The sequence below is a fragment of the Boleophthalmus pectinirostris genome, unplaced genomic scaffold (assembly GCF_026225935.1).
Source record: "Boleophthalmus pectinirostris isolate CB_2022bp ecotype Guang Dong unplaced genomic scaffold, ASM2622593v1 HiC_scaffold_7, whole genome shotgun sequence".
NCBI lineage: Eukaryota > Metazoa > Chordata > Actinopteri > Gobiiformes > Gobiidae > Boleophthalmus > Boleophthalmus pectinirostris.
Window position 1 is genome coordinate 11,061,077 of NW_026571473.1, and position 15,538 is coordinate 11,076,614.

A 15,538-nucleotide genomic window follows, 5' to 3' on the forward strand; every position below is an offset into this window, starting at 1 on the left:
TACAACGACACTTGGATATGTGGTCCTAAAACCAATACATATCTGATTTTTTGACATGCGACTTCAGTCTGAACGGCCAGGTCGCATTCATCCCACCTATGAGCTCACAAATGTACACAATCGTTTTTCTCGTTATCCGAAAATTGGGTATGAATTCCATCTTCATTGAAGCAACGAAGCACATATCAATCTCACTACTCCTGGTTGCAGCTCCACACCAACAGGTTCCTTTCTATGGACGTTGCTCCCACTGCCCCACAAAACACCATGGCCCAAAACCTCATCCTCCTCAATCTCCTCCTTAAAACACATAAGCTGTACATGTTCTGACAATGGTACGACAGCAACTTTAAATTCACCAGGTGCTCAAACCTCATGTCCATGTCCATGTTCGCTGTGTGATGTCATCGTGTCCTCCAATACACATGCGGGACACTTTTGGGGTGTTTAAAGTTCACACTGGAGATCAAATACAAGTCCCATTTAATTGGAAATGTTAACCTTGCAAAAAAAAAAAAAGTCGGATATCACAAAAAAATCCAAATTGAGCATTAAGCCTTGCAGTCTGAATATAGCCTTAGACTGAGCTTCCTCTAAAAACGGAAAAAAAACTGCCACCAATTTCTTATTAATTTCAGTGACAGCATCGGATTAACTGTCTTGCCCTTGGAAACAACAAGAAAATACTTAGTTAGTCGTACATTCTAGCAAGATCTGACCATAATAACTAGCCAGGCTGGCACCACCTAGTGCCTCTGCTCAATTTCATTTCTCTCTGGCAACTAGGTCAGGAATCAAATACAATAGACCGTTCACAAAAACCCAGAAGTGCAAGTCCGGGCACCAGCCAATCAGTGAAGAGCCATACATTCTGTGTTGTCAACGATTCCAGAGATCGAGGATTTAAAGCCAGAATAAAGAGAATGTTTGGTGAATTTTACCAAGGGGAAAAAACGTTGTTGCCCTTCTTCCTACGGGATTTGGGAAAAGCTTAATATACCAGTTAGCCCCATTAGCGACCAAATAACAGCGACTGGTTAAATGACAAAAAGTACCCGCCTGAAGTGAAGTGAAACCAGCTGATGAATCAGGCTACACAATAACCACCAAGTAGCTAGATTTAGAAACCTTAATTTCCAATAAGAACAACATTCCACTTAACCTTCACCTGGACTGCTTTGAAATCACTACACCCACTCCTGAACTGAACCTTTCGCCCATTTCTCTGTCATATATCTTCACTCTTTTGACCTGTTATGACCATCCGTTATTGCAGCTAATAAAACTTGTTTTCATCTGTCAGTTTGTCTCTCTCACACAGACGCAGTAAGCAAAGTGAAGTGCTCCCACCAGAGCCAGGCCCATTACAGCAGAGACAGCCATTGTTCCTACACGTGTTACCTGCTATATTGCTCTGGGAGGGCAAAACACACATGTCCAATTCATCACATTTACCATGAGTCCCCGGGCAGCCCACTTCCCCCTAACTGTCCCACACCTACTGTATATTCTACACTACAGGGAGTCGTGACCTGGAATACATTACAACTCTGTCAACTCAGCTTCATCAATTAAACATCTTTGGCCATTGGGGTACAAGCTGGCTCTGACTGCCTCATCTGTGCAAAATGACAGATATGTGTTTGGTGAATTGGTGTGTGGAAAATGAGCCTGTGAATGGTTGCCAGTGTTATAGTTGTAAAAGAAAATACGACCAGCTACTAATCAGTATTAAAGTGTGTCAATTCTGAAATGAGCAGGCGCTGATATGGAAAAAACTACACATTAAAAAAAACACTAAATCTACATCAGAACCAGTATGGAACCACACAAGGTGATTTACAATTGAACAGAAAATTACTTTTTAAATTGTCATTGTCCACGTTTACATGATTTTTTGTTATTCCAAATTAATTGTTCTGAATTAAATTGTTCTGAAAAAATATTCTCCTTCAAGTTTACATGGAAAACACATTAAATTGTCTTTATTTAATTCTGCTCAACGTCTGGAGGTGAGGAAGGGTTCTGATTGGACAGGGGCACAAAGTATTTAAGTATTTACGTCAACCAGAATAAAACACACACTTCAGCTGCTACTGGCTTTTTTGTCATCTCAGTTTGTCGTTATGCCACGGACACATACATGATCCAAGCTTTTTTTTGCAGTCATTCCGATGATAATTAAGCAGCAGCTCAAGCATTAAATCACCTCGCTTTACGTCTGTCAGCTGAAGAGAAGGGACGAGTGTTGGAGAAGGGAGGAAGAAGACAAACTGTGTCAACGGCTGCTCTACCTCAACCCACTCCCACATCCCGCTCACAAATCCAAAGAGACGTGGATGAAAGTCCGAAGCCAGGACTGGTGGAGCCGGTTCATCCAGATCATGTCAGATGGACCGGATTTATTTTTAAGAAGTATAAATATTTACATGATTGAGGAATAAATTAATGCGACTTTAAAATTGAAATAAACCAACCATTTAGTTAATGGGTTTTTTATTAAGTTTAATTATAGTAATCATTTTCAGTAGGAATTAAGTGCGTACAGGGACTTTTTAAAACTGTACTAATTTTTATTCAGAATTCATTTATTTTTATTGGGAATTAAAGTTCTCATGTAAATGTGGCAAATATCCAAATCTGGGGTAAACGTTTTCTTTTCTATCCAAATTGAGTTTGCGATTTTAGTATTGTGACAACTGTCTGTATGCATGTGCTTTCAAGTATTAGTCTCACGCATAGTTGGTCATAGTAATCAATGTTTGTGCACAACTGTATTCACAAAAGTCATCACAAAAGTACATACTTACTGTAGCATCAATTCACTAAGGTATATTTCCAACAGTAATGTTATCAAAAGTATCAAAAATCAGATAATAATTGATCCTAAAAGTTTCAAAACTAGGTACTCATAGCAGGTATCGATACTAAAAAGTCACATTCACAGGACAGAAATGAGCCTTTCCTGAATAACTTTAAAATGATCTTGAGGTTTATCAGAACAAGTATTAGACAACATAGACTTGTTTTTACCCATGAACCATTATGGAATTTACCTGGACAAATGAGGTAGATACACAAATATGACAGATATAAATGATAATATAAAAGAAAGTATTATTATTTATTGTTCTAATGACAAAAGAAAGAGTGTTTTGTATAAGCATCGTGGTATCAGAATCAGTATTAAATATCAAATCTATTCTTTAGTATCGAAAATTCAGTTTGAAATTTACTTCTGCCCCCATTTCCACCGCAGCAGTAGAACCATCAACCTTCTCAGCCTCTCCATATTTTCATACTGACAACTACCAGTGTTTAGACCAAGCAATTCAATCAAATCCATCAGTGTTTACGTGGTTCTAACTAAGCACCAAAGTTGAAAGTTTGAACTTTATTGCGCAATGCAGATAAAAGTTCCTCGTTTTTGAGATGTCGAGATCTTCCCAGTTGCTCAACCATCAGCAATCTGCGCCAATATTCAAATATAAAGGTTACATTTTTGGCTAGTCCACCCGATTCTGATTACAACCCCGGCTCAACAGCACCTACGGGAGCCTCTCCGCTTCATACATTTTTTATTCCATTCATTCCTCTTTTTTCATTATGATTTTTTACGCCGCTGAATAAATCGCTTCTCCATTCCAAAGTGGACCCCTGCTGAGGGATGCTGGGAATTGTCCGACTGTGCCCGAATCGCCTTCCCTTCCAACGCGCCAGCTAAAAAGGTGCGCGCTAATATTTCAGTTTTACACCGGCCCGCTTCCTTTTTATTCTATTGTAAGATATGTCGATGTTTCTGCATTTTTCACCACTGGTTTCACCTTTAATAAGCTTCGGCCTGGCCTTTAAGGAACAATATCCACTGTCATACCAGCACTCGCGCTTATTACGACCAACACATGGACCTCCACCAGGCCACTGAATGAACAGATTCTGAATACCAGCGGGAGGTTTGCATACCAGAGATAATGCGCGAAAGAAGAGAAGAAGAATTGGACGGTGAATACATGGAGCCGCATAATCATCAGATGTCAGAGGAGATTGAACTAAATGGATCTCTATAGGGAGCTGTATGCGTGGTCTCAATGGGGCTATAGGGACTTTTCAATAGCGGTAAATATGCGTTGGTGGTTGGTGGAAATGCTGTACAAAAATTGCTTTCTTTCAGTGCTTCAAAACAGATATTGGCTATCACGGCGTATGCAAACAGCGTATGGAATTTCAGATAAGTAGGTTGGATTTGATACGGTTGACATCGTGTTTTGCTGTGGACATTTGATTCCTCAAGCTATAGATTCATAAAGACATGAAAACATATGTAGGAGGTTTATGTGTTGGAGTTTCCTGTTATTGCAGTGACGCTTTGACAGTTTTACATGTATCCCTACGAGCGGAATGTTCAGCAGTTACCGTGGAGACACAATGTACACATTCGCAAATACGGACATAAAGTCTTAAGAAGTAGAAGAACGAGAAAAAATACTAAATGGATTTAAACAAGGCATTTTTCATGAAGCTGTGATCTATAAGCAGCGTCCGTGATCCTGTTTAGGTGTTTGACTGACGAGTGACAAACTTGTTACTGTAATTTTATGTCCGAGAGATTTGTTTAAGTGCACAAATCAGCTCATGTGTTTTAATTCCAACTAACTCTACGTCCAGACTGCAGGGCTTAATACTTATTTTTTTGCGAGGTCGTTCACATTTCCAATTAAACGCGACTTTTATGTGATCTCCAGCGTGAACTTTAAACTCCCCAAAAGTGTCTCGCATGCCCATAGAAGGACACGTTGACGTTGTACACAGCGAGCATGCACAGTGTTTATGGAAGAAGCCTAAACGCTGAGCTTGTCTCCCAAAAAACTGTCCAGTTCTTTGTCAAAATGGACAGGTTACACGTCCACGGCCGCTTTGTTTCAGTTTTTAGCCTTTTGTATTTGGCTCGCAGGCTCTTTATTTTTTGTGGACACTGGAGCCAGGACTGCCTGAAGCCGCGCTCAGACATTTCTTGGCAATCATCTTGGCAATCATTTCAGAAACCACCCAGTTCCGATAAAACCCCTTCAATTTGGCCTGAATACAGCGATCCCCCCAAATATGAATTAACTCGCTTTCCCTCCACCGACTAGACTCCGAGCCTGACGTGTAGGTGGGATGAATGCGACCTGACCGTTCAGACTGAAGTGGCACGTCAAAAGATCGGATATGTATCGGTTTTAGGAGCACATATCCAAGTGGCTTGGGTCACATTTAAAAAAATCTGATCTGTGTCATTTAGATTCATCGTGTCGTCATTAAAAGATCAGATACAGGTCAAATAGGGGCGAAAAAATCTGATTTGCGGCACTTCAGGCTGCAGTCTGAACGTAGCCTAAGTCAGATTGTGTTAAAATAAAGCTCAGATTAAGTCTGACTGGAGAAACAGCTTTAGACAGAGCAGAGCCTCCAGTTAGCTTCACACCCCCAGAGAATGTTGGTAATATCAGTTGCAAAGAATCAACAGGGACAGAGTGCATATTTTTGTTGTAAACTGTTAATTCCTATGGCAGTAGTTATAATTTTTCTTCATTCCTGGATACCATGGATATGTAAAAGCAGGTTCACATCCTGCTCGTCTCCATGGAGATGTTAGTGCTTTGTTCAGAATGTTTCACAGTATGGCATTAAGTTATCTACTATCTCTATAGAAACAAGCATATGTACCACAAGACCATAGTGAAATCAGATCTATGAAGAGGCGTACCTTTGACTATCACTTCATCCTGAATTCTCCAAAATGCACACCATTTTGGGGGGTTTAACTATTCAGAAAATACCTATAAGATATCATGATTTCTAAAAAAATATTCAAAACCTTTTTATCAGCAATGCTTCACATACTAAACTACCACAAATCTCTTTCCCGACAAGAAGCTATAGAAAATGATGAGCCTTCACATCTCTGAGTAAACTCCAGGGGCTCAAACCAATAAGAGTGTGAGTGACAGTTAGGTTAAAAGGAACAGGCTCAGCACGGCCATAGATCCACTGTCTCCTGAATCATTCAACGCTTCACAAAGAACAACTGAGCGCCACGCTGACAGTGACAGACCACGCGTGATTGAGACGATCTACTAAAAATCCCAAGAGTAAAACTGTTAAATAAAGAAGAAAGGCAATTCCAGTTTTGTCAAATGCCATGTTTAAATATTAATATGTGGCTATTATAAAGATTGTGCACAAAAGGATTCTATTAGCAGTGTTAGGAATAATTAAAACCTGTAAAGAGAAAATGTTTTCAGATCATTTGGAGTAACTGTATTCTGATACAGTTACTGATACAGTTAAAAATTATAAAACACTGCTCTTGTGGTGACTGCAAATATGATTTTTCCTTCAATAATTAGTGATAAATAAATACATAGCAAACGGTGAAACAAACCTTAAAGCAGTTTTTAATCCTGTGTTTTGTGTTTTTTAAATGTAAGAATAAAGTACTGTATTTTTTGGATTATACTCCAAATTTTTTGCTCCGGAGTATAAACTGCACCAGCAAAACATGCATAATAAAGAAGAAAAAAAACATATAAGTCACAGTTTTTGGGGGAAATTTATTTTATAAAAATAGAGATCAGGAACCAACATTTCATCTTGAAAGGCAGTAGAATAAAGAACAACAGGCTGTTAATGTCACATATGAACAGTTCTTCAGATAACTATAACATAAATAACAGAACAGAAGTTTACCAAACTCTCCATCTCAGTCCAAATCATTAAATCCATTGAATTCTTCATCCTGTGTGTCACTTCTGAACAACTCCACGACCTCTGGAGGTAAACTGAGTGCTGCTTCCTCTTCTGCGTAGCTGTCGTCAGACTCAGCATCAGTTCCAGTTATAATTATTCCGGCCTTTCTGAATCCCGACAGGATGTTTCGGTGTCACTGAAGTCCAGGCTTTGTCGATCCATCCAATGACGTCCAGGAAAGTTGCATGGTGCACCCTCCCGGTGTCATGAAGCTGTGTTCTCCATCCCCACTTTCCGCCAGGCCCTCACAAGTTTCTCACTCACTCCAAACTTTCTTTCTGCTGCTTGACTACAGTTTTCAGCTGCATATTTCGCTACGTACATCTTGTAATCTGCAAACTATGATTTTTTGGGGCACATTTGTGTTGGAGTATAAGTTGCAGGACCACCCAAACCATGAAAAAAATGTGGCTTATAGACCAAAAAATACTCTGATTGGCCCATGTATCAGAATATATAACAAAATACATGTTATGCAGGTATTCAGTATTCTGTAACTAAATACATTTTCAAATTATTCTTCCAATCACTGTCTGTTAGGCACCGTAGAGTCCGTTAGACAAGTGATTCCACCCACACATGTAAACTCAATCATACTACAGACTCCCAGGTTAAGTGTGGTAACAAGGGTTGCATTCAAGGCTGTCTGAATAACATTAGCTTACAAAGACAGTAAATAGCAGTAGATATCGCAAGAAACAAATTATGATTTTTAAAACTAAGAACATTTGTTTTTGTTTTGTTTGGGTTTTTTTTTTTAGTTCTTGATCAGATCAAGAGCCTTTAGTTTAACAAAATTTTCTTAAATTTGCTATAACTGATTTTTGAAAGCAGCTCTTAAGTCAGAATAAGACCGCTGTGTACTGCCTGCATCTAATGAAAACCGTTTTATTGTCTGAGAACCAAAAAGTGCAGCCGTTATAAGCTCAACTAGTTCTCTTTTTTCATGTTTTTAAGACAGTAAAAAAGAGGCACAGTACCTTTAAACTATAGAAATGATTAGATGCAACACAACAAGAAATATTGGCAGTGAAGTTGTGCGCCAGTGTACTTTTGAAAGTGACCCTTTTTGACTAAACGCTGACGGGAGCTTCCAGTGGCAGAGACACTCCAGACAACATTGACAGACGCATCGACGCAGAGTTGAGGCAGGCCCCTGACTGGACCAGTATCGACAAGTTTCATCATACTCCAAGCCAAGTCCAATAACTGACTATAATGTTTGATTCAAGGATTTATTCATTCATGTTTGTCAGCTTACAGTGCTTAAAGGGCCAATATTACGCTATTTCCTCATGAAAAATACACTTGGAGTTGCGTTTTGCTTCATTTGTTTTTGTTTTGTGATGCCATGCGGTAATACAGGTAGTGCTCCACTGTGTTTTTAAACTCCATACACCTTCACTAGAATCTTTTAGAGAAATTCAGCCCTGGATTTGCCCTCTCTACTCAACAAAAACTCAAAAGTTAGTTTGAGCTTTGGAGATGTAGACAGACTAATTAAGGATTTCTCGAAGTGCAAATGAAACAAAACCCAAGGTAGATAAGGTAAAAACATTCAACCACGGCTTAAATCCCACAAGAGCCAATTTCGCTTTATATAGAACCTAAAAATGCACATATACACCAAAATGAAAGAACTTCAAAAGCATACTAGCACATTCTCTATCATCTTATAGAGTAAACATGTGAGTCTGCAGGGTAAAAACACAAACAGTAGGATGTGAGGGGCGAGTGCTGCCGTTTCCTGCCAAAGCCTGAAGCAAAGACGGAGGAGCAGCAGCTGTGGGTGGAGTAATGAGCGATGGTGGTTGGACATGGCTGGAGCTCAGGTGGGCAGATGTACAAAGAGCGGATAATAGGGTCAGAGCAGGGACAAAGTTCTTCTGGGATACGTCAAAATACGAGGACAAATAGAAATATAGGCTGGCTCGCGTTCAACTGGTAGAGCGCATGTGCAGACCAGTGGGTATCAAATATGTCGCATAAGTACTACAAGATGTTTGGATTTTTGAGTGCAACCAGATCTAAACCTGGACTTTAAAGAAAATTAAGTTAAGTCAGCTCAAAAATGAGACTGGATGAGGTTTAAAACTATTTCAAGAGTAAATATTATAATAGGGGGGACCAAAACATGCGTAGAATTGTCAATAAAATAAATACTCCAAATGCAGAAGGTCCACACCACAGCGAGCCCACACTGGTTTATCAGTTTGTAGTATCTTAGCTGACCGAAGTTTTTATTAATCAACTAATGACTTAATCAACAAGTGACTTATTGAGGTTACAAAGGATTTAGGTGCAAAGCAGTCACAATAAGATTGCATGGAAAATACTGAAGACTGTGGATAAACCCAAATCTCGTCAGAAGCTAAACAGGACTGGGCCTGGTTAGTAATGTCTTTGTGTCCTTAGGCAATGTACTTCACCCACATTGCCTCGTATGAAGGTGGTGTGTGAGTGAATGTTGGAGCAGGGCCAGTGGTGCAGATTGGCAGCCTCGCTCTCATCACTCTGCTCCAGGGCAGTTGTGGCTGCAATAGAAGCTTATACCACCACCGAGTGTGGAGTGAATGAATAATGCATGGACCTATAAAGCGACTTTGAGTGTCTGGAAAAGCTCTATATAAGACTAATGCATTATTTATTACGATAAGATTGTGTATGAGTTGTGAGTCTGTTCTGTCTGTCTGTATTCAAATCTACAGTTAATGTTACTTGTACTTTCTTGTATACATGACTATTACATGTACTCCAATCAGCGTGTGTCTTGCCAGTGCAGCTGGTATCAGATACACGGTCAGAATAATTTGACAGTTTCACAGGTGTGGTGTAGGATTGTGACCCCACGGTGACGTGACCCTGGAGTCAACATACCATATAGTATTTTGACCCTAGGGTCAGAATCCTGTTATGGCGTGTTGACCCCCCTATAGAATATTGACTGCCTTATGAAAATCTATATTTTATTAATAAAGAACTTGAATTCTATACAAAAAACTTTGAATATTAATACTATATCTGCAAATTAAAACATATTTAGAAGTGTTTTTTGAAGAACTCAGATGCATTTTTTATGTCAATTATACATTTTTAATGTTAAAAATTACTTGTTGTTTAAACACATATTTTACTGAAAACCCGGGGTCAATATACTATCTGGAGCCACTGTGGCATTTTTGTAAACACTGCACAGGGCTCGTATTCAGTCCACCAATGATTCCTTTGGTCGACTACAGCCCAATATACAGTTCATAGGCCTTTCCCCCGTCCTCTATCTCCTATCTCCTATCTCCTATCTCCTATCTCCTATCTCTCACCCTATGTCCAAACAACACTTTACATTTGGCAAAACAAAATATACACAAATAAAATCCCGAAATTCTGTTCTTGTTTAAGAGATATTCACTTCTCAGCATAATGAGTGAATTTGAGAGCACTCTCCGATAATTGTTAAAATAAAGTGGCAGACAGCTCCATGTTTTTTTCCATTTTAATCATTCAAAAAATGTGGAATTAAGTCATTACTGCAGTCGCTTTTTAACAAAAGACAAATCGTTCAATTCTCTCAAAAAATTGGACGTCATAATTGTATTCATATGTTATTCTATGCAGTTTAAATATTGAGTGTCAAGTGCCATTAAGACAAAGTATTAACAGCTCACAAAATAAAATAGTAAAAAAAAAAAAAATGGGTGGATTGAAAAAAGGGGACAAAATGTAAAAGTAAAGAATAAAAAATAAGGAAATATAATGTATAAACTGTAAACTGTATATGATTCAGTACATGACTATTAAAGTTTTCAAATTTACACACAAAAGGCGACAGTACATGCAATTAGAATTTGTAATCCATGTGAACAGCCATTAGCAATCTTCGAAATCACTTCTAATATTTGTTCATTTGGAAACTGTCTTATGCATTGCAAATCAGCTTCACTGGTCCTCGGGTCAGAAAAACTCATTTACTCCTCAATACAGTATTTTTTTTTTTTCATTTCTGTAAATAAAACCACCGCATAACATTTCACGAGCTTGTAATTCCTCTCGCACGGAAAGCCTAAGTGTCTATTAGCAACCGGCCTGGTCCCTATATGCTAATGAACTCGTGATTAACGGCCTTCTTAATTTGCCCGCACAAGATGGGAGGAGACTGGAGTATTGTAGGACGCCACGGCGACCGCTCTACCATTCTACCCTCGCATGACTAGCATCGTCGCCAGCGCTTAACTTGATTGATTAGCCTACTTTGCGTACACAAGCTAATGCCGGTATAATCTATCTGTTATGATTTCCGTGAATGAAACGTAAGAGCAGCCATGTGTCGCTGTAAGTCAAAACGGAGTGTGTCTAGGGCCCGTGTGTGATAATGCGACAGGTGACGGATGGGTGAGGGCCGGGTGGGTTAGTATGATTTAGGTATTGGAGGAGCAAAGGAGGAGACTTGCATGCATTTAAACAGCTTTGGAGCGTACTAGAACATGCATCTTACATAGATTGATGAAGCGCGATGATGGAGTGCTGTGCTAACAGTGCTATCCAGTCTGGTCCGGTCTGTGCCGAGAATAACAATGACTTCACATGTACACGCCAGGGCTGCCAGATTTTCAGACAGAAACAAGTGGCCAAATGGGGCTGCACTCAATGAGAAATGATGCCAACTTTGATAGTTTTGTACTGTGATAGTGTGAAGTTTGTCTAAATAAAAACTTATGGAGCAAGAAAGCTTTCAGAAATATTTGTGTGCATAAAATAGAAATCTGTGTATATTTGAGAAATCTGAGCTTAGCATGATTCATCAGCCAGTTTCACTTCATGGAAACTGTCTGATCTCACAGCATCAGGATTCGTTCGCTTGAAGGTAGGCAGGTACTTTTTTAATTTAACCAGTCGCTGGTATTTGGTCGTGACGTATGTAATACACCGCTAATGGGTTTAACTGGTATTTTAAGCTTTTCCCAAATCCCATACGAAGAAGGGCAATAACGTCTTTCCCTTTGATAAAATTCACCAAACATTCTCTTTGTTCCTCGATCTCGGAAATCGTTACAAAGACAGAATGCATGGCTTTGTCTACATCCATCTCGACTGCTTTTTTTACTGTTGTGCTGTACCACAAAAGGGACTCAAACAGGCGCTTGAGTTTGTCTCCAACCTTTAGTCAGCTACCAGGCTTCACAGCTCTTCACTGATTTTGATGCCTGGTGCACATGTCTACATCTATGTCTTGCCATGGCTCAGTTCCTGCAGGTTCTTGCAAACCGAGGAAAAAGGTTGGAGACCCCTGGTCTAGTGGCTGTAGTTGAGCATAAATTAAATATTTGTAAACTGTCGAATGAGTCCAGTCGTACATAAAAAGTATTGTGTGTATCTTATCTATCAGAAAATAAACTGAAAAGTTACAATATCAAGAATTACAATCACAAAATGAAAATTTATGATTACGCTTTCTTCAGTACGATTACGAATTCACAGATGTGACTTTACTGTTAAAAATACGTCATCACTTCACAGACATTATTAATTGAGCAGAAGAAACGATCGAGGGAGATGCCAGATTTTTGCATCGCATACGGACTGAACCAGGACTGAACCAGGACTGAACCAGGACTGAACCAGGACTGAACCAGGACCAAGTCTCGATTCGATTGTTTCTTCTGCTCAATAAATAATGTGAATTCATATTCTTACGCAAAACGCAATCGTAAATTTTCATTTTCTGATTGTAATTCTTGATACCATAACTTTTCAATTTGTATTCTGATGAATAAAATACACCCAATATATTTTATGTACGACTGGACTCATTTGAGAGTTTATGAATATTTATTTTATGCTCAACTTCAGCCAAATATGCACTGATTTCTATCCTACACACACAAATATTTCTGAAAGCTTTCTTACTCCATAAACACTGCAATATTTATGCCTTAACACGCTTTTCAAACCGGCGCCCAAACTAAAACTTAACAATGACTAAACAGTTTTTTTTTTAACTCTTTGACTAAAATGTGACAAAAAAAAGGAAACATTTCTGTCAGATAGAGATCCTTGTTTTAGTCAATATTACAATATTGCCTGTGTAACTTTTCAGGTGGAGGGTGAGGGTCTGTTACCTCCTCGTCTCCATGAAGATGTTGTTGCTTTGTCCAGAATGCTCCACAGTATTGCATTAAACATATTTATTTCCATGGAGACCCAAAAATGACACCACCAAGCCAAGTTACAACATCAGATCTGTGGAGAGGCGACCCTGCTTGTGCATTTTTAAGCAAAACATGTGATTAAATAAATGTAAGATAGACAAGTTTAATGCTACTGTGGAACATTTCTGGCAAAGCGATCAAATGTCTATGGAACAGATGACAGACCTTCCACTGGAAAAGTTACACAATGCACCTTTTAATGTGTACTATGTTACATTAAATTACAGATGGTTTTGTAGCTCAAAAATATCAAGAAAAACAGGGTTGCCTTTCCACAGATCTGATGTGTAACTTGGGCTGGTTTGGTCTTTGTTTTTTTTTTTGCTCTTTTCATACTGTGATATATTCCAAACAGAGTACAGAGTTTGGTCTCCATAAGGACAGAAAGGATTAATGCCATATTGTGAAGCATTCCAGATTCCAGAGAATAACATCTCCATGAAGAAAAGCATTTGACAGACCCTACACCAAAAAAGTTACACAATGCACCTTTAAGAAAAAGCCTTGACATACAAAAACATGCTCTTAAAATAAACCATATACATGATACAATATTGGTATTTTGCAGTATGTTACAGCCTGCCGACTAAACTAAAAACTACCACAAAACAAGCAACTACAGATCCACAAATTGAAGCCCAAGACAAGCAAATGGACAACAGCAGATTTGTTATGTTGTTTTGTCTTTACTTTTCCTAATCCGTGCTAATTACATACTTAAACAAATAAACACAGCACAAGATAAGAGCAACATGGATCACTGTGATAAACATACGGTGAGTGCTAATCTCCCCCAGTGAAAAGTGAGTTTCTTTTTGGCAGAGCTTGAATTGATAGTGACTTAACAGTGGGTCTGTCGCAGCTGATCGTCTGTGAAAAGACATAATGGAAGTGAAGCTGGAGCCAGGAGAGATGCTCATAAATCTGGGAGAGTCTGGCTGCTTGAACACACTAAAGCTTTATCGCTCGGCCAAAGTGTGCTGTAAAGACTTAGAGGAGGTGGGATCGATACAGGACTCATTCAAGTGATTCACTGGAGAAAATGTACCCTGATCAGGCTTTAAGAATGTGACCACCAGCCTAGTGTGAACTTCAATACGCGCTGTAGCCTACCATTTGTCAAGCAGTAGTAGGCCTGGCATTCACGTACTTTACAAATAGGGTTCTGTTTGGTGCGTTTGGTTGCAACTGGCAAATCACAAAACTGAAATTACTTATAGGTAGTGATGGGCAAATCGTTCGTTCTTTCTGAAACAAATTGCTCCGAAGCACTGCCTCGGAGCTCGTCTCGCAGCAGCCGCTCACGTGACCAAAGTGTCGAAGAGTCGGTCCCTCCCCCTACTGCTACGTGTCAATCGCTTCAGTGTATCAAAGCGTTTCATTGGCTCGGCGAATGTTCCGCTCTGCGATTGGTTCAGAGTGCTTCAGAGTGTTCAGCGCACTTCTGTGGTTTGACAAGAGATAAACTGCTACAGTATAAAAGATGCACCAGTATTTAAAAATGTTGGGTAGTGAGGAGTATTGTGTGACGTTAGTGGTGATTTTGGTGACTTTTGGCGACTTTTGGCATTTGTTTCATTTTCGATTACATCTATGGCTGCGTTCAGACTGCAGCCTGAAGTGACCCAAATCCGATTTTTTGGCCCCTATGTGACCTGTATCTGATCTTTTAATGACAGTCTGAATGACATAGATCCGATTTTTTCAAATGCGACCCAGGCCACTTCGATATGTGGTCCTGAAAGCTGCATTCATCCGACCTACACGTTATCAACAAGCCACAAACGTCACTATTCTGCGCTGAAGTAGGCGAAAATTGTTAACGAACTCCGTGTCACTGAAGCGAAGCACATCACCACTCACCACTCTTAGCTACGTCTCTGCATCCACACGTTCCTTTCAACGGACATTGCTGCCTCTGTACCACAAAACACCAGGGCCAAAAACCTCGTCCTTCTCCTTCTCAATCCCCTCTTTAAAACAAGTAAGTTGTTCATGTTCTGGCTCCAGTACGAGAGGAACTTTAAAATCTCCAGGTGCTCAATGCTCACGTCCATGTTTGGACCACTTCCGTAAACACAGAGCACGCTCGCTGTGGTTGACATCATCGTGTCTCCAGTGTCACATGCGGGACACTTTCGGGCCGTTTAACGTTCACACTGGAGATCACATACAAGTCGCATTTAATTGGAAATGTGAATCGACCTCGCAAAAACATTGGATTTCACAAAAAAATTGGAATTGAGCATTAAGCCCTGCAGTCTGAACGTAATCTACAAGTGGAAAAAAGTGATCCATGGTTTGGGATCACTTTGATCTATCTATCTATCTATCTATCTATCTATCTAATCACCTATTTTCTTATTTACAGCATGCTATTTATGTGGCTCTTTACATATTATTTTAAATCATCATTATTATTATTGTTGTTGTTAGGTACGGTGTCGCTCTGCACAGAAGTATTGTCTTCCACTAACAATACTTCATCGATGCTGAGACACCTGCGTGCCAATGGTTAAATTTGTCCACTAGAGGTCAGTGTT

General features: G+C 39.5%; 1 protein-coding gene across 5 annotated transcripts in view; it reads right to left on the reverse strand.

Annotated features, from left to right (window-relative positions):
* Nucleotides 1-15,538, reverse strand: part of lrp8 (low density lipoprotein receptor-related protein 8, apolipoprotein e receptor) — a 405,138-nt gene that overhangs the window by 183,060 nt on the left and 206,540 nt on the right. The window lies entirely within an intron of this gene.